This window comes from Oxyura jamaicensis, chromosome 6 (assembly GCF_011077185.1).
Source record: "Oxyura jamaicensis isolate SHBP4307 breed ruddy duck chromosome 6, BPBGC_Ojam_1.0, whole genome shotgun sequence".
NCBI lineage: Eukaryota > Metazoa > Chordata > Aves > Anseriformes > Anatidae > Oxyura > Oxyura jamaicensis.
In genome coordinates, this window is record NC_048898.1 from 7,028,048 (window position 1) to 7,047,433 (window position 19,386).

The 19,386-nt window shown below is 43.0% G+C and overlaps 1 long non-coding RNA gene across 1 annotated transcript; it reads right to left on the reverse strand.

Annotated features, from left to right (window-relative positions):
* Positions 1–492: 492 nt before the first annotated feature.
* On the reverse strand, positions 493–18,006 carry LOC118169280. Its single transcript, XR_004751999.1, has 2 exons — positions 17,884–18,006; positions 493–1,421 (listed from the first exon to the last, which is right to left on the reverse strand). It is a non-coding gene; the product is annotated as an uncharacterized LOC118169280 (long non-coding RNA).
* Between the last annotated feature and the right edge of the window lie 1,380 nt (positions 18,007–19,386).

The window sequence follows — 19,386 nt, forward strand, 5'->3', positions numbered from 1 at the left end:
TCCACACAGCATAGACCAATATGCCAGGGGAAGCCCTGCCAGCAGCACTGGGACAGGCTCGAGTGGGTCAACCACCAGGGACTGATGGTGCTCAGGTTGGGTATTGCCTGGGCCAAAAGCAGGCACCTGCCCCTCCTGGCTTCCTTCCCTTCAGCCCCTCCTCCAAGCAGCTTAGCACTAGCACAGTGCTGAGGGTCATAGAGGTAACCTTCTCTCAATAAGTGAAATATCAAGAAGAGATGTGAAAAAGCCTGGGCTGGAGCCTTTAGCAACAGGAAGGAGATTGTTACAGCAGTAATTTACTGTGGTAGGTTTTGCAGCATGATTGCAACATATCATTACACCAGTTTTATCCTTTTCCATTTGGCAGATGCTGATTCCTTCCCCCCATTTCTTACAGAGCACAAGCCAACGTGGCAGTATTTCAAATAGTTTTAAACCCTGCCAATGGCAATAAAAAAAAAAAAAAAAAAAAGTTCTCACAATTGCATTTGCTTACCCAGAACTAATACATACACACACACACACACACACGTAAAAAATATACACAGTTCAGCCAACTTGCAAGGGTGGCGCCAGAGAAATAGCAGGGCTGGGCTCCTCTCCTGGGAGGTAAAACAAACCAAAGATGGGTTAAGTAGGAATATGCAAGGAGGGGGGCTGTGCAGGTCTCCAGACAGACAGAACTCCTCCTAGGTAGTCCACGACCTCCAATGCATTCGGCACTTCCCAGGCCCACTCTGCAAGACGTATGTGCACTACAAGACGTGGAGTCAAACATCACACACCACAGGGATGGCAGAGGATCAGTGCTCTGTGCACTGTGAGGAGGGAGGGGGCATTTAAGAAATATAATATAGTCTTGTACAGTCTTCCCCTCCTCCCAGGCTCCTCTTTGTACAAATCATCAGTCCAGCAGTAGAAAGCACGTGGTGAGCAACTCACTAAAAACTTTTCTTTGGGAGGCTCAAAAAAAGCATTTTTGCAGCTGAACCCTTCACTTACACTAACATAAATAAGAAATAACTCCTGTGAAGTCACTGAAGGTTGGCTGGGGTAAAGCCAAGGAGAAAGAGGAGTGCTCTCGGTCTTTAGGGAGCTCCGCAGCTCCCCTGCAGCAACTGAAAGCCACTGTGCAGGAGCCACAAATGGGGAGGGGAGCTGGGAGGAAACAGGGCTACCGCTGCCTCCACCAGCAGCATGAGGAAGGTGGGATACATGGCATTTTCTATTTCTTTTCCCTTGTTTTAAGCTTTGGAAGGATGTGGCAGGGTACTTCCTCTGATGCTGGAGCCATTTTCACTCACATTCAGCTGCGTCTTCCAGGGAAGAACTTCATTGCCAGCCATCATCTCCTTGCAGAAACTGCTGTTCCTTCTCGCTCCAGTCAAATTTTCTCTTACAGAACTGCAGATCAGGAGCTGGCAGCCCAAAAGTACAGAGGGGAAGAAGGTGAGAAACACAGGCCAAGGTGGGGAAGTGCATCTCTTGCCGGGGTTTGGCCAAACAGATCTTCACAACGGAGCCACCACCTACAGCAGCATCTGTTGTTTGTGCCACAAATCTGTGGAGAAAGGCATTTTCTTTCCTTGCTATTTTTTCTGTAGGCAGCACGCAACTGGAGATATACACAGGCATATCCCAGATGTAGGAAGGTACGCTGGAAGGCATGAAAGTCTAAGTTCTCCTACTTATTCCTGTTTATGGTTTGATTCCGACTTGAAGGCAAGGCTTTATGCCAAAGTGATGAGGCAAGAGGAAGCATATATCAGCTCTGATTAGCTCTCACTTAACAGAGGATGCTCCTGAGATTTTTGAAGGATGATAAAATAGGACAAAATATTACTTTCTTATTTAAAGGAAAATAAACTGCTGTAAGGTATCGATATCGTCTTTCGGGGGAACTATTTATAATGCAATTGAACCAATGCTATTCTGAGAAGTATTTAAATTTAAGTTCCTTCTCAGAATGTATAAAAGATATTAAAGCAAATATTTGCCAGTGTTGCAACTGTTCTTTAGCTTAGGTCTAAGTAATCAGCAATTAACATAGTAATAAATCTTTTTGTTCTAGATCTGAAACTTTGGTTGAGCTCCAGTTCAACTAAGAAACACCTGTTCCAAAAATATCTACTCTTATTTACAACTTGCATTCACATTTCTACCTGCCTTGGTGGGAACGAGGAGAGGAGCAGAGAGGCTGCTAATCTTTCTCCCATTTAAATTCTTGTTTATGATTTCAGTGGTGTTGCATAAGTAATCGCTAGCAATGAAATAATTTCTAATTTTCACGTTTAAGAATGTGATTCTTAGAAAAACGTTTTCATTAAAAACAGACTTCAATATCTTGTCAGTACAATAAAACCATTCTTGTAAAGGCCAGCTATTATACTTTCTATGGAAAAAGAATAATCTTATTAATCCTAAGCGACTTCTTCAAATGAAACAATAAATGACTTGACTTCTTTTCATTTTTCCTGCATATATTATCAGCAAGGCATTAATGAAAAGAGACTGCAGTGAAAAACCCTCTGATTTTATTTTATTTTATTATTTTAAATGTGGATCAGTTCAGCACAGAATAGCAAATGCATCTGCATGGGCTGAGTGAACAAATTTGCAGGAAACAAATCTGCTGAACAAGTTATCTTAGCAGTAAGAAGGAAAAGCTTGTATGTTGTACAATGTTTCTGTATGAAATACATTTAAATATGAGTACTTCTATATGCAGATATACCCTTCATCCAAGCATGAGAAACTGTTTTTTTACAGTTCATTTTGCTGCTTAAATTTCATAAAACAAATAATCTACTCCCTCATTCTCCCTGCACCATGGTGGGCCTCCTTTCTCATGCATCTGATCAGCTGCTCTTGGGCACGAATCCCAAAGCTGTTCCTTGAGGAGATAAATTTCACTTGCCCAGCAGTTTGGGTTTGCAAAACTGCGCATGAATGTGGGGGGAGTGAACTTCACTGTGTGTGTAATAATCCAGAGAAGGAAGATGGAGATTTACCACATTTTGATTATTTTCTTACACAATTCTCAAGTCAGTGAATGCAAGAGAGACTTCTGCAGTAGCTCTGGTCAGCAGTCCAAATACAATTTAAATATTCACATCCAAGTTATAATGGTGCAAAAACTAAAAGTTATTTAAAAATATTAAACAGCAAAAATCATAAGGGAGAGAGGCTTTTATTTAAAGAAAAAAAAAAAAGTTCTTTTCTGATCGTTTAAAAGAAGGTAATTTTAAACACTATACAGTCAGCCTCTGAATGGAAGCTCATAAAAGACAATCCTTCAGAAATTAAACTTCCATGGAACAGATTTTACTTTACTTATTAAATAACTGTTTCCAGCATAACTCTCAGACTGCACCCAAGCCTACTCATGTCAAGAGGAAACAGAGCAAAGAGAAGAAACTGGGAATATCTACTATAGACAAGGAGTGCCCACAAAGCAAAAAGAAGTCCTTACAAGAAAATCTACAAATGCCACCAAATTTGCAAACTATATATCATCCCAGCTGTATAAAATCGTAACCAGTGCTAGATCTCAACTGAATTATTAAAAACCCCTGATACAGAAGTCAAGGGTTCTAACACTAAAACCAACAAGCAACCTCTATACAAATACCATCAAAAGCTTTTGAGAAGATTCAGAGCAAAAACTTTACACGAGAAACTAGTCTGGAGCCAAAACAAGATTATCGTGTTTTAAAACAGGAATGTACACACACCCTCCCAAATACCAGAGGATTAAATTAGAAGTGAAAGGGATGGATAATAAGCTTCATTTACCTAACACGATAGCAGGAAGATGATCCTTTGCTTGAAACAAGAAACATAAGGAAAACCCTACCCGTTGGTCACCAGGGAGAAAAACTTCCCTGGATATACTCATTAGTGGCACTGAACTTACATGTTCAGACAAATTCCTTTAATGACCTTACAAACTCTTTCCTAAAAAGCCATTTTGAGCTCATCTCTGAGTTTGCACTGCTGGAGGCATTTCCTGCCACTACTGAGCTTAAAATTCAGTTTCCATCAATACAAAGGCTGGCATTTTCTTATCTAGCTGCTCAGAATTGCAAAAACCATATTCTCACTGCCCTGAACAATCCCAAATAACATCCTCTTAAACGGTCCCAACTGATTTGACATCTTCAAGAAACTTTGTCACTCAACAGCCACCTATTTCTCCAGATAATTATGAGTTCATTGAACAGTGGTTTGCTCTGGCTTCTCAATAGAGATCCTGGCCATTTATTAGACCTTTCCCCTTCCCCCGCCCCCCCGCCCCCCCCCCCCAGCTACTTATTTCCATTAATCAACAACAGAAAAAAATAAATAAAAGGAAGGAAATCCTCTTTCCCTACAACATTTTAGTATCTCTAGGAACAACATGGGCTGAAGTACTTACAATAAGTTTTCTATGCATCTAAAGATTCCACAGTAAGTGGGTGTTTTGTTGTTCTTGACACCTTAAGAAATGATAGATGCATAAGTACGCCTTCTCACAGTGAAAGCTGTCATGCCTGTATGATTCGTTTCTTCTTACTACAGCATTCCACTTCCACCAAGCTTTTGACATATTTTGTGTGTCTACATTCTTATTTAAGCCAGACATTGTTTCTCACACACCTTAGTTGTTTTTTTTCCCTGTTTAAGATCTGCAGCCTTTGTGCATAGAAAATATCTACATTCTTGCTCTTGCCTACTTTTATGTACTCTGATTATCAAGGGCTATTTACTTGTAATGTTCTTTGTTATTCTTTCACATGTTTTATTATATTATTTCTATTACTGGATTAGAGGATTTTCATCATTTTCTCTGCTTGTGATGCATCATCCAGATTTATGCACTCTTCCAATGCTTTTCTAGCTTGGAAAACAAAACAAAACCAACATATAAGCCTCGGTGATGAATAATGCCACCGGAATAACTGCAACCAGCCAGGCATGGCTGAGGTGAAGCCCATCTTTCTTGTGTACACTTGCTCCAAAAGCTGTCCCGGTTCATAGGAAACCTAAACTATGCATCCTAGTACTACTTTTTCAACCAGCTATCAGCCTTGGCTTCCTCCCCGTGGCTGTGCAGGTGGCTGCATCCTGCGGAAGCACCCTCAGCAGAGCAGTGCAGCGGTCAGAAGGGCCCGTGCGCCCCAGCCCCCCCTCTCCCCTTTCCCATGCAAGTCATCCCTCCACGTCAGAAGCACAGGTTTCCCAGACTGCAACAGAAATGCAACCAAAGCCCCAGACGGTTTCACAACTGCAGGGAGGAAAAAAGAATACGTGAAGCCTCCCTGATCTCGGAAACTGCTGGCATAGCAACCACAGAGCGGAAAATCAGAGCAGAGCATTTTTCAGTGTGAAATCATTATTTTTAAGGAGTCTATATGTAAAAGCCTTTCCTGCTTAATAGACTCCTTGTCAGAGGGCTGCCTGCTGGGGGGGGGGGGGGGGGCAACTTTGGTTATTTGGGAATTTAAAATTGAATTTACCAAGGCCTCACATCAAAAGTGAATTTTCAATAGATAATATGGCAAGAATGCATATTCTGTACTACCCAGCATGAAATGCTAATTGAAACTGAGGTCAAGGTGACTTGCATCTTGACAATCAAACAACATATGTTCATTAAAGGAAAATACTACCAGATGAGGTTGATTGCATTTTTAAAAGAAACGGACAAAATTAGACTGAAGAAATGAATTGGAGACAATTTAACATTTATAGATTTCAGTAAGGAATCTGATGTATTACTGTTTAATATCCTGAGGGAAACCATTAATTAAATTGGCTCATTCTAAAATGCAATTAAATTGATACAAAGCAGACCACTGAGCTTCAGAAAACACATAATAGCAAACCAGAGTCCTCACGGCATCTACAAGAGCTTCCGCAGGCCCAGGTTAAGTCCTTTCTGAAGCACCATAAAGGACCTGAAAAGCCACACTGGAAGAAGCTTGTCTGAGAGCAGAGATGGGGCCGAACACCCAGGTAGCTGGGGAGAACAGGACCGACGGTGAGATGGCAGAGCTAACAAAGCCTGATCTGCCTGGGGTGCTGCCTCCAGTAACACGTCTCAGGAGCAGGGAACCTGACAAGTACTTCACCAGTCTTTGAAAACAGCAGCAGCAAAGACAACCCAGCTGTGACAGTTGAGAACAAATTGCAGCCCCATGCCCAGGGTGATGCCATAGTAAAGGAACTCAGAACCAGGCAGCTAACGTTTTTTTTTTTTTTTTTTTTTTTTTTTTTTTTTTTTTTTTTTTGTGTTTTTGTTTGTTTGTTTTTACTGATTTGTGTATCTGAGGTCTGTAGCTAAAACTGCAGTGTTTTATCGATTTGGGTAGTACACACATCTCCAAAAAGTGGATTTATGAGCTCGAGCCTGTGCGCGGCTGTCATCAGCCTCACAGTCAGTTTGCCAACATTCAGCTGCCTGTCAAAGAGCCCACTCTGCAGCCCCAAATGCACATAATTTAAGAACAAATGGGTGAACTTGGCTATTAGTACCAGGCCCAAACAGCTGGTGACTGGTTTATTGTTGAACTAAAGCCATAGCTGTGCATGAGCTGGATACAGACTGGCAAGTTCACAAGAACAGGTTTCCTTCCAGAGTCATAGAACTTCCTTTTTGGGGTCTTGGAGGAAATAGAAGAAGGAAAAAGAATTTTCAGCCTTTGGGGACTCTATTTTCTAGCCTAAACAAAATCAGAAAATACAGAAATGCATATAAATGGGAAATGAATGCTACATTTTCCCCTGAACCTTAAAATATATTTGCTCTGGTTAGTGGAAAGGCTTGTGCTGGATCACTGTCCCTTTGAGCTTTAAGGTCTGAAGTGCATTTAAGACCAATAACGATTTTTCTCTGAGTGAAGGAAGTAGCACAGTGCTCTCAGTGACAGACTTTGCACCCCTGGGCCTGTGATACCATTTTGCAGTGCACCAGCAGCGTGGCAGGAACACGCAGTGCCTTCGGCCCCAAAATGCCTACAACCAGTGCCCTCTCCATCCCCACATCCCATCTGACCTCTCACCCAGACAAGTCCTTGGGTGGAAACTGTCACTGGACCACTGCAGCTCTTCAGCTCCCAAAGAGAGCAGCGCTATGCCATACCAGAAAACCCAAAGCTGTAGGGGACTTGGGGCTGGCATCCATATTTCGGGGAAAGGGCCCTTCTGTAAGAGGCAGCACTTCTGCTCTGTGCAAGCGTTGCAGCGGGGATTTTCACTTCTCAGGTGAAGAAGAAATGACCGGGGCTGCCAAACTGCCCTGGTCTCTGCAGCAGCCAGAGGGGGTGATCACAAAACCACGCTGAGGAAACAGCATGTTGGGGAGGCTGGCTTGGATTGCAAGGCAAATCTTACTTGCTCCTTTCTCTAAGGCTCTAACTACTGTATTTAAAGCAGAAGACTGTAAAGTGCTCAAAACATTTTAACATGCCTCTAATGGGCTTCCACCAGAAAAGAGAAACAACTACTATTAAGACTTCAGTAAGCAGCTTATTCCTCATCCCAGGGATATCATTTCTTCCTTAGTGCATGCAGAATCATGACATCAAGTCCGTGAAAGCTTCCCAGCAAGTGGAGAAAACTGGACAAGAACCAAATGGACCAGAAACTTTTTGTGTGTGAAAAAGTATCTACAATATTTACATTTAGTTTTTATTTATAATGTTGTGTGGTTTGTGATTTTTTTTAACAGAAAGACTTGTGCAATTTTAATTATGCAAAATGTTTCAAAGGAAGAGAATTTAGTCTAGAAAGTTATCCCATAGTCCGGATGAAACACAGCTATGCTAAAAATTAGAAGACACCAAAACTGTCCTAGCTGATAACATGGGAATTTGTCCCTTGACATGACTTCTGGAAGCACAGCAAGTTTTCACACCAATACCAACACATTTTCATTGTTAACAGTAAACAGCAGAAATTCTGAGTTCAGGGCAGTACCACAGCACGCAATTCACAGGACTCTCAAGCAAGAGGTCCCAAACCCCAGAGCTGCTCTGAGGCCTGGCAGAAGAGGGCTCTGCAGCAATCAGCACCAGGCCCCGAGGTACCCATGGTGCTCAGGCCTGCACCACCACTGTTGACACAGCCTCGTGCCCAATGAGACCGTGCTGTATGCAGGTCCTCCAAAGCACACTAGCTTTATAGGCATGTAAGCTTAGCCACAAACAAAAATGTGGCTGCTTGGGAGCTGCCTTGGCCCAGCACTGGGCTGGAAAGAACAGATACAGCAAGTGCTGCTCCAACAGAAAGCACTGCTAAGATCCGCGTAAACAAATTCAAGTTGTGTCCTTAACTCCGCAGGTCAAAAAACCTTTCAGAACTTGCTAGGTCTTTACCAGCCTTATTTTTTTCAAAAATGTTGCGCAAATAACAAGTAGCCCCCCATTAACCAAGTTGCTATTTATGTAAGTGCCTCAGATTGAAAGGTGAGTACTAATGTGTTGAAGACAGCTCCTCAGGCAAAAATCTGTCTGGTAAGAGTCCATTCCCAGCCTGTCTGTAGAGATAAACTAACAGAGAGGCATTTGGTAGAGGTTTTGAGCAGAGAGAAACTTTGAAGTGTTCCAGTTCCCAAGTTTGGGTTCATTTTCATTCCCAAATGACATACAAGTTTTGCATGCAGGTTAATTTGAAAAGTGCCCATCAAAAGAAAATTTGGTCCTGTGATATCTATTATTTCAAAAACATGAATTTCAGTCACCTAGGGGATTGCTGAAGATTTGTATCAATGGCTTAGTCGAGCCATCGCTGTCCACATGTGCTCTATCCAAACTGCTGTGAGAGTGGACACTGGGAAGCCCACACTAGGCTGACAAGAAGAAAAACATTCAAGCCACTTTCGGAGTTACCAGGGGTGATTTTTTTTTAGTAGGTATAAAGACTTTAGGTAGCTCACTAAATACATCAGTCTATTAAACTGAATTTCATTCTGTTGACCTTTTAGGTCACTGTACAATATAGAGATAACACAGTGGTAATGCTCACTTGAATATGCAAAACCTTTTTATCTTCTTATAGCCTTACCATCTAAAAAACCTGTTCATTACTGTAGAGACAAACTATGCTTTCTCCTGGGAACTGAGCACCTACAGGGTATGAAAGCTGTCTGGCAAGTTTCACACCTAAGTAGAGGAACTGAGAACAGATTTTCTTTCCTGTTCTTTCCTGCTTTATGGGGAGGAAAAACAAAACAAACAACAAAAACAAACAAACAAAAAAAAAAAAAAACAACAAAACAAACAAAAACAAACAAAACAAAACAAACAAACAAAACCTTTTACATCGAAGTGGTCACAGAGTTTCTCTTACTTTCAGGCAAATCGGCCTTGTAAGAAGGCAACCAGGAAGGTGGAGAGTATAGTGGTGTAAGCAGCATTAAATATTAAAAATAACCAATCTTTTTTTGATGTGGATGCTCTATGGGACTTGGTGAATAAATTTGCCTTTTACTGTTTGAGGAGCCTAAAATATTGCAATAGGAACGCAAGAAGGAAGCAAGCACATGTTTGACTTTTGCTGGAAGGACTTGAATAAATGCTTAAATAAGTCTTGGTTTTTAAACTCTCTACAAGCCGCAAATGCTGAAAGGGAGCATCCATGGGATTTAAGGAGCACTGGAGGAATTGCTCTGATTGCAGGTGATATTATCCTCAAACCAAAACTCTGCATGTGCTGGGGCACAAAAGCCACTGACAAGCTTTTGCCTGCACCTGTTACTTGCTGTAAGCTAAAAGGTCTGGGGGTTATGGCCCTCACTACTGCAACATCTGTGGGTCACATTTCCAACCCTGGGATGCAACTGGAGCTGACAATATTTTAAAGCTCACAAGACTCTTGCATTTTCTTAATTGCAAGCTAAAATCCTGTATCAATATTGTGCCATACGTATCCTGATAGGCTGAAAAACAAACAAAACCCACCCTCTAAAATACTCAGTTTCAGATCCAGACCTAGATCAAATGTCTGGAAGATCTGTAGTTGTCTGATTCAGATGTAGACAGCTGGAGCATGCAGCACTGCTGCCCCACCTGTGGAGGACCTGGGCCTATTAGAAATGATTCAGGTGGACAAATAGTGTATGATAGCTGCTTTAGATAGCTGGGATACAGCAGTCAGAGGGGAACAGACCTTCTCGGGATTCGGAACACCTAGGGTGAAATTCTTTGGAACTACATGCTTTGTGATACGCAGAAAGTTTACTTCTATCTTTATTTCGGTGCTGAAAACCCAGCCCATATAACATACGGAGAGCAGACTATTTTTGTTGGAGTAGTTAGAGAAATGGTATACATTTTCACAGATGCTGAAAACTCCAAGTTCCTGCAGTCAGAACCCAACACACCCCCAGTGACAAACCTAAGCACATGTTTTTGTCAGCCTCTCGGTGGGGACTGCCCTGCCCTTCCCGTCAGCCGTCCCCATGCTTTCTCTGGGGGCACACAGATGCCCAGCTCTGCAGCACAGAGATGTGTGGGCCTTGCAAAGAGAGCACCTTCTGCATCCTTGAGATACTGTCAGATACCAACACCAAGCAATGCTGCGCCTGCAACCCTGAGATGGAGAAAAAATAATAGTAAAGAATAAAATAAAGTCAGTACTTTAACATTTTTGCTTTGAGCAGAGCAGCAGGCTGGCTCTGCAAAGAGCCTTGCTTTGAGAAAGACTGCACCGACAAATCTCAGCACCCACCACAGAGCAGCACCACTAAGGAGGAGCATGACGGAGCATTTTCCCAAGGCAGGAGCAGCCCTGCTGAGCTTGTAGAAACACACCTGAGATCCTGCACCTCTCAGTTGGCTGCAACAATGTCTGCTTTGCCAATAGGACTTTAAAGAATCACCAAAGACAAATGTTAAGGTATAAAAGTGCCTAATAAAATAAAACATTGGCCTACGTTGAATTGGGACTATATTTTGGCTCCCTAACAAGAGCTGAGGCATGCCAGGACTGGTTTCATTGGTGAGGAAAGGTTAACACCCTAACAATTAAAATTCTTTGTATGCTGATATTTTCCATTTGTTCCTTAGCAGTGGATATAACCATAGAGACTTTGGAGTGATTTTTCCTTGAGCACATAAAAGCAACAGTCCACACACCATCCTTCCTCAGAGGTGTTTCTGCCTTGAAAAGCAAGTGCCCCCCCGGGGCTGATTGGACCCAGACAGGCAGTGGCTGGGACCCCAGGGGCTCCTCTCCTGCCCAGCTGGGAAGCCAAGAGCAGAAAACAGTTTCTCCTCACAGCCATCATCTCCAGATGAGGTGGAGCTCTGCTCTTCCTGCAGTGAGAGAGCACAGCTCTGCTGATGGCAGCAGTCAACGTCTTCTTGAGGAGCTGCTGTATTCTCTCCCGTGTCCAAAGTCATCTGTTTATTTTGAGACAGTGACAAATTCTCTGCTGCTCTCCAGACAACACTGTTACCATGTCAGTACAAAACATCCCTCCTTCTCTGCCTCCGTCTGGCCACCCCTCCCTGCCTGCATGCGTGTGACGGGTGGGAGGACAGTGATTTCCTTTCGCTAAATTATCCCTCTAAAACGTTACCTCAGTTGTTTCTGGACAAACCTAACACTGCATACCTCTTCCAGCCACATGCCTCTGCTGTTTTCTGAGCTGCGGCTTCCTTCTCTGGCTCATGACAATAACCCCAGAGCACGATGTGCTGCCGCAGCTGCTTGACACCAACCAGCTCGTAGGGCTGGCAGGAGCTTTCCTGGCCATTTCCCCAGCGTACATAAAACGGCCTGGGCTGAAGCTGAAGGTCAATGAGGTGATATGCTGCATTAATATTTTTCTTTCATATTCCTAAAAGCACTCTATGTAATAGCAAATAAACTTTCATGAGAGCAACTTCAGCCCCTAACACGTTCAATGCTGAATTTGTGCATTTTTACCAAGACTGATATCAGCGCTCGAGAGAATGAAGGTTAGCAGAGCTGCCAAAGCCTGGAAGAACCTACAAATAAGCAAGCAAAATTCCTGCTAAGTTTTTCAGATGTTATGGAGTTGGAAAATAAAGGGTTAAAAATACTTAGAAAAAGGTAAAGTAATGGAGGTTCCTATTTCAGCAAAGCCAACATGAAAAACCATCCTTAACAGTCAGGGTGTATTGTTTGCTGTCTCTTCTGGATATTTTAATCATGAGAGAAGCATCGTTTTAGTCCCTAAATGAATGTATGGCATGTGATACATGCTGAAAGTGAGCTAAAGCCAAAGGGAAGAACGACAGCAGTTGTACACGTTTGTTGGCCAGGTGGATGGGGCAAGCAGTGTCCTTCCCGAGCTGGGCAGGAGCTGGGCCAGAGCACAGGGGCTGCACAGCGCATGGCCCACAGGCCTGGTCTGCTGACTGGGATTTGTGTCTGCTGCATGCACCACTGCCCGAATCACCCTTGCTAGAGGGGGACAGTGCTGCTGTTACCCAAACTCCAGGTGGTAAATCACAAAGTATTTTGTGGACATCCCAGTAGAGTTATCTTTCACTGGTCATAGCAGAAGAATGACTTGAGTTTGTTTTTTAATTTTTCAGAAGGGATGGGCTGGCTTGCACATGCCAGAGACCTGACCACGGCGAGGTGCAGACAACCTAAGGTTTGGGGCTGACATGCAGGCCTCCTCTCTTCTGCACAAGAATCACCAGAAGCAGAACCTGCGCACCCTTTAACAGAAGGGGCTTCACCTCCCCTTCAGCCTCCTCTCCCCAGAACAGCCACCAACAGGTCACAATGCAGTTCGCACAAGGCAGGTGTTTCTCCCAGCTGGCGCCCAGGGATAACCAGAGGAACTTGCTGCCCCCCAGGGAAGATGCAGGGCAGTCAAGGACCTCAGCTGCCTTCCCCAGCACCGAACTCGCACTCATCCTCCCATCGGCAATGGCAACAGAAGAGAGAAATTCAACTCTGAGAAATGCTAAAACCCAGCCAAAAACACAAGCCAGCAGAGCAGGCGGCCAGCAGGGTCGTGTAAGTATGCAATACGTGACAGCGTGCTGCATTTTATTAAGCAGCAAGCACCTCGCAACAGAGGAACTGTCTCCAAAATGTTAATTTTCCTACAGTTGATTAGCTGTCCAGCATCTAGACTCGCATTACCTCTGGGACGGAGCACGCGTGGGAGGGAAACTGGCAGCGAGCACAGCAAATGAGTGCCAGTGTGCGGTCATGAAGTGCTCTCGCACCACGGTGGGGATTAGTGCATTCCTCAGAGAAATGCCAGATACTCCCGCCGAGTTTTCACTTCTTTTTTGGTGGATGGGGACAGCGTTGCCTGTTAGTCGTTCAGTCGGACACTCCTGCCCGGTTCTTTTGGGCAGGCTGACAGACACAGACGTATCGTCTACTTCCTCCACACTTGCGCGCAAGGCTCTCAGGAGCCTCCTGCCTGCAAACACGTCTTTCCTTATTTTTTAATTAAAAGCAGGCTTGAAGTGCATTTTAATGCAGAAAGGCCTCTCTCAGACAATAGCATTTCTATTTTGTTATTGTTATTCACTCAGCTCTGCAAACAGGAAGGGGACTGAGCTGTCCCCGCCTCCCGGTGCATGTGGCTGCTGCACACAAATGTCAGCCTGTTTCTAAAGGCCAGCGTGCAATGGGAACGATCTTGTTCCCAGAAGTCAACAAACAATGTTTAGAAAGGTCTGTGCTGTGGGAGGATTTCCTAACGTAACGCAAGTCAGACTTAAAACACATGTCTATGCCGGTAAAATTAATAAAGCAACAAGGCTGGGTTGGAAAACAGATACAGGAAAACAAGAACTTTCTCCTGATGACTTCACCCCACAGGGGTCAGCTGCAAATCATGGGCTGCATTGGGTGGGAAGGGGAAGCTCTGGAGATTTCATGAACTTGAAAGCAAAATTGTAGACTTGAATAACAAAAACAATATTTTTTTTCTAAAAAAGAAAAAAAAAAAAGAAAAAGAACATTTTCCCAGCATTGTATCACAAGGGCATCACTCATGGGGCAAGTGTTGCAACCTGTATCAGCAAGGAACAAGCCTGGCCTGAGCGACTGAAGAGTTTGCTTCACCCCTTTCTCACTCTGTGGACAACACAATAACATGTGGATATGTCTCTCCCACACTCCACGTTCACCCATGTATTCTTTTCAGGCAATCTTAGGGAAGATCAAAAAAATGAGGTCAACACTTTTAGATATCAAAAAAAAAAAAAAAAAAAAAAAAAGTGCCGAGTTTGTCTAATGAAGCTCAGTTAGGTTTGTGTCAGCAATGGAAGTTTGCCCCTGCCTATAAAGAAGGCAGAGAGGGACAGATCTCCCAGACAGGGCCAGGCTGCCCCAGGCACAATCCTCAGATGCACTTGTAAAAAAGACATTTAGATAATTAAATTGTGGACCTTTTTTCCCCATCTTCTCAAGAAAACTGTCAAACTAAAAAATTGATCCAGTTGTCAGGATGCCTCTGACTCATCTGCTAAAGTCCAAAAGAAAATTCTAGGGAATATTCTTGGCTTTTGACAATACACTCCTGGACCAGATGGACCTTGACCTACCCCACCATGGCTGTTCCCAGGTACGCTATCATCTGCTTCCACCAAACAGGGCTTGACAAAGTTGCCTTTTCTATTTTATTTTGTTATGTACTTTGCATGCAAACAAAGTACTTGTGCAGCACACTGCAGTTATAAAAGCTTTACTCCTTTTTCCATTGCCTGGGGAGCACAATAAATGTTTTTCATTTATTACCATGAAGATCTTATCCTCCACAACTTCAAGACCTCTAAAGATCAACCATTAGCTAATCTCCTAATTTTAATAAGTAAGTAGCATGTTGTAGAAACCTGCATTAAAATCCCACAATCACATATACATGCAAAAACAATCAAACACAAACTAAACTTCTCTGTGGTAAAAAAAAACAAACAAACAAACAGCTTATCTTAACTCTGACGATCAACTTTAGCCAAACATTTAATCTACCTTAAACCTGAGTGCATCTCCTGTTGTTTGCACTAAATCTTCTATTTACTGTACTGCATTTGATTCAATGCCAACTCCCTATTTTCCTAAAAAACAACTTCCCAATACCTAAATTTATTTAGAATAAGACAATCACAGAAAAAAAAAAAAAAATCACTGACTCCCCTAACCACACCTCAAGTTTTTACCTTCCTTCCTGAAATTACATGAGCCTTATGACCAAAGAAAAACATGGAAGCAGAAGTTACTGCAATTCCACAAACCATATAAAATAGTTATTTGTTATTGAAATGTCCGAACTACCAAAATGTTTAACTTATTTTCTTCAGTTAAAATGTAGGAGAGCGATAGCCAAGGTACTCCAGCGTTGTTGACTATGGAACTCTGAGGATGGAAGACAGTTTAATAAGCAGTAGGTAATTTTCTCAGACTTCACTAGTTATAAAACATCTAAACATGTGATATTTTTATGTAATCTTGTAAAAGCTTGTTTTAAATTCTTTAATATGCGTGGCTATACTGATCTAATGAAGTTCATCATTTCAGCCAGAACGATGTTGTTTTGTGAGGCTATTACCCGGCCAGCTTCCAGACTCTTATGAAATACAGCTGCTTCACGATTCCTGACGAATCCAGACAGTGCCTCTGGGCACCTCAAAGCTCAGCAGCAGATTTTAAACCACAGCTCACAGGTCACTGTCCTCAGACGGAGTTTCAGCAAGCTACAAGTGTATTGTATGAATTCACCAAGAGTAACTTTAACATACTACAGCTTTACATGCAAAGGAAAAAAAAAAAAATCTTTGATCAGTGAAACTCACACAGAAGTTCCCTTTATTGCTTATGACCTACATGTGAGCTGCAGCTGTCCTCGTGCCCCTCGTCGACACCAGAAACTCATTAACCTCCCCTATACTCTCACAGCACAGCACAAGCACACCTTTTCTCCCTGTACCAAACACACGGTGAAGTCCCAGCACACTTTTCTACAGGTGTGATAGGGGATTCACATCAGTGTGCCAACCTCATAACTACCTGAAAAAACACTTCATTTCCACACTGACAGTAAAGCTTGCAAAGCAGAGAAGAAATGCTGTTTCTATTAAAACATATTCAATATTCAGCAATGCAATCAATCAACAACTCTTAAAAAAAAAAAGTTTATAACTAATTCATTTGGGAATCTTTTAATTTGTACTTCGTAGCAGTTAAGGATATCGTTCCAAAGCCCTTAATAATAATTAGCTAGTCACCATGAGGCCAAAAAGCTGACATTTCCACATACTAATCCGACTGATGGAACCACAATTCCAAATGTCAGAGCTACAGAGATTACTTATAAAGTTGTGAAGAGATAGTGAAGTTTTATTACTTTGGATGGGTTAAATGATTTGCAAGAAAACAGGAGGGGGTATATAAAGCATGATGTAAAAGAACTAACCTAGAAGATTTCATTAAAAATCATTTTCTACCAGTTCTGATGAAATCAAAGTTGTAGCAGAAGGAAAATGGGTTCTTTTTCTAGCACAATTAAACATTATTTTTAACATTTTTGCTAGCAAGTACAGATGACAGCAATTATCTGAATGATGTGCTCAGACATTTAAGTTTGATTTGTCCCAGAAACAACAGGGCACAGAAAGATTTTGAAGCTTCTGGATGTTTTGCAGAGGTTTACAGAATGGTGAAATGCCTTTGTGTTTATGTGTGCACATGGCGGTTGATGGAAAGCCACAATACTGATATTTTGCCCTGGAAAAAAAGTCACCAAAGGTCAAAAGCAATGAAAACCTCAAAATGCTATTAGAAGTTTTGCTACATTTTTGTGGTGCCTTTGGAATCCCCTTCTCAGCATTTGTTACTCTCCTCTTGGCCCTGGCTGCCACAGCGTGCTCTATTCTGCCAACCCGGCTCACCCCAGCAAAGCCCATTTTTCAGAGTGGTACACGCCATGGAAGTAACGTCCTCCCTACTTGCCAATCTCTCCATCTGCTGCCACAGCAGGGGCATTGGGAAAGCTCTACTTAGATGTCACACTGCCTGTTGCTGGAAATTTTTGCCATCTGCTGCTAGTGCCTTTACTCCTATCCTTTGCAAAAGCATCAGAGATTCAAAATAGAAAGCAATTCCTTTATCATATGTTTAAAAATACTGTTAATTTGAATCATAACTGCTTTTTGATTGCTCTTGTATTTACAAAGATATAACAAATAGGCGCAGACCGAGGAATTAAGATGTAAGGTCAGATTGTATACATATTAAATAACCAAGCATGTTTAACTGTCTACACCAAAGCTACTTCTTACAACAAGCTTTTGTACTTCTTGTTTGTTTTTAAAACTAGGATTTGGATGACTCACAACCTGTGTGAATAATACGTGATTCTCTCACAAAGCTGAGCCATAAACTCATCACTCAGGTTATCACACTGGAAGGCAGCTTAAAATCATGCAGTGTCATACAGAGAAGCACACAATCTCTGCTTGCACAGCACCCCAAGCATGTGGCTGGCCACACAGGGGACCTTCTTTCCCTGTGGCCGTTTGTATTTCGCTTCACATAACTGCTTATGCCTGCACCTAGCAAACCATATATGCAATTTGAAATACCCCTGGCTACAGCACAGCATTTTAAAACAAGTTAAAAACTAAGTATTTGGAGAATAAAACATCCTCCACAGTCCTTCTATGGCCCAAATCCAGGCATCAACGGCCAACCTCACAGCCAGACCTCGAAGGCTTTAGGGACCACCCAGCACACAGACAATGAGTTGCCTCCATGGACAGAGCCTCAGCTCCTGCCATGAAGGGCCCCATTGTGTGTGCAAGGGAGAGCAAAGAACAGAATCATGCACCCAGATGCAGCTGAGCCACAGACAACTTTCCAAACAGTTCATTTTACAGGATTTTTAAGAGGACTTACCTTAGCATGACACTCCTAGATGCTGCTCCCCCTGCCTCTACTCACCAAGGCTGGCATTCCTCATTTCACAGCAGCTCGGGGTGATAAACACAGGTGCTTCCCCTCAGCGCAGCACTGAATGCCCCATCCCTCCGTGGCCCCAGGGAGGCTCCTCACCACCAACCCTCCCCACCTGGAGCATTGTTCATCAGCAGCCCCGCCAGGTGTACCTCATGACACAGAAAGGCTTTTGCACCCCATATTGCTCCCCACCGCTGGGAAATTCTTACCTTTGTGTGCTAGACAGCATGGCCAGCCTCAGCTCGGCAGCCTGCAGGTGCCATTTCCTTTCAGTCCAAATGGCGAAGCAGCGGCTGGGGGTTACCACATGGGGCTGAGCTGGCTGGGGCTGCCTCCAAACACGCCTTGCATGGAGGGGACAGGGAGCACGGTGGGGCTGGGGGAAAATCTGGGGCCCATTCTGAATGCCCTGGTGCTGGCTGAGGGCCTGAGGCCCTCTGCGAGGGGAGGGCGGGGCAACCCCACCTCACACCTGGCTGCCACTTCTGGAAAGTTCCAGAAAGTTCTGGCAGCCCTATCCTGAGGGCACAGCTGAGCCCCTCAGGGGCCAGTGGCTCCTGTGGGGAAATTAACTGAAGAACAGGCAAAAAGACCAAGTGGCAGGGAATGAGAGAAAAAAGTGTGAAAGTACACACCTTAAGGGGGTGATACAATGTATTGTCAAGTGTAGAAGCTTGAATTTAGCTTAAAAAAAAAAAGGCGATGCATGTAAGATCACAGCACGGGTAGGGGGAAGGAAGTGTTGCTCTATTTTACACTTCTGTGCTTGAACACAAAACAACATGATTTTCACTTGCTTCAAGCAAAGGGAAAATCTGACATGAAGAGTCAGAGGTCAAGCAAAAAAGCTTTTGCCATCTCTGTGAGGTTTCCACACACCCCTCATGTTGAGTAGTATGAGAATATATGGGAATGTTTATTGGAAAATGATTTTCCTTCAGGAGTCACAAATATCTTCACTTGTCTGCTGCCAAATTCTGTGAGCTTGGAAAATTTCAAGTAGATAAAACTTGCTTTAAGATGAAACACTTTTACTGCTTTGGGGAAGAAAGGTGAAAGGAACAGTCTCGGTGATTCTGTCACAGCATTCTGGGTTTTTATGCATATATACAGACCCTGAAATGTCCATAAAGGCTCACTTAAACCCAACATAGACCAAGGGTACAACACCTCCATTTGTACTCAATTTATAGTCAAGATTTTTTAAAAAAGTATTTTCATATAGTACATGATTTAATGACTGTTTTACCTCATCATATAAACATAAACACTTGAAAGTGATTTGAAGAGCAGACATAAAATTCTCGAAGCTTACAAATTCATCACAGAATGATTAGGCAGAGAGATGATTCGAAAAGGGTGGGTTTCAAAGTTGCCAGCAGACCAGCACACCTGTTGAGTCTAAAGACTTTATCTCCCAACATGTTTATGCTGTGAGATGAA